The following is a 911-nucleotide window of genomic DNA, read 5'->3' as shown; positions in this document are numbered from 1 at the left end:
ACATCTTCTTTTCTGATTTGTTTCTTTACTCAAGTATATATATGAGATTCATCCATTTAATTGTGGATGTTTCTTCTTAATTTTCATTGCAGTCTATTACAGACTTTTACAAATTAAATGTATTTTCATTAGCATTTTGAGATACAGTTTTCATACTCAAATATGCATGTAACAAAATCTATACAAAAAAGTTTATTTCTAATAAGCCACTATTTACAATTTTGACTATGATGAACATTTTTTAACTAAATTTTAATTTATATCTTTACCAAGTTTGTCATGAAAACTTTCTACAAGTGAATTTTCAGACACCAGGAGAGCATAGTTTTAAATTGGTAATATATTCGTAAGAAAAAACTAACAACTCATTTTATTATCAATTGGATATGAATTGCTTCTCCAGAATCTCACCAAATTTGTTATTACTGTTTCTAAATTGTACCATAATCATTTAAAATGTAGTCTCTTACACTGGTTTAATTTTAATTTCCTTCATTACTAATGGATTTGTGGGATTTGTATATTTATTGATTTTGTTTTATTTTTCCATTTGGGTACATGACTTTTCAGGTAGGGTATTATCTTTTTCTTATTTATTGGTGGTGGTGGTGGTAGTTATGTGCCATGGAGTCAGTTCGGACCCACAGCAACCCTGTAGAGGATTTCTGAGGCTATAAATCTTTACAGGAACAGAAAATCTCATGTTTCTCCTGTGGAACAGCTGGTAGTTTCGAACTGCCAACCTTGAGGTTAAGAGCCCAACTCGTAACCACTAGACTATGCTACCAGAGCTCCTTTTCTTATTAAGTTGAACAAAAAAAAACAAGTTAACCCTTGTTCTATTCGAGTTTTCTATTTTATGCTCCATTTTGATCATTTATATTTTTACAGAAAATTGTCCACTTAACTGA

At 30.2% G+C, this 911-nt stretch overlaps 1 pseudogene; it reads left to right on the top strand.

Annotated features, from left to right (window-relative positions):
• The first annotated feature begins 558 nt into the window (after positions 1-558).
• Positions 559-911, top strand: part of LOC102828835 — a 25,799-nt pseudogene continuing 25,446 nt past the window's right edge.

The sequence above is a fragment of the Chrysochloris asiatica genome, unplaced genomic scaffold, assembly GCF_000296735.1.
Source record: "Chrysochloris asiatica unplaced genomic scaffold, ChrAsi1.0 scaffold00002, whole genome shotgun sequence".
NCBI classification, from domain to species: Eukaryota; Metazoa; Chordata; class Mammalia; order Afrosoricida; family Chrysochloridae; genus Chrysochloris; species Chrysochloris asiatica.
The sequence above is the reverse complement of the archived record's forward strand: the minus strand, read 5'-3'. Positions and strand labels throughout refer to the sequence as shown.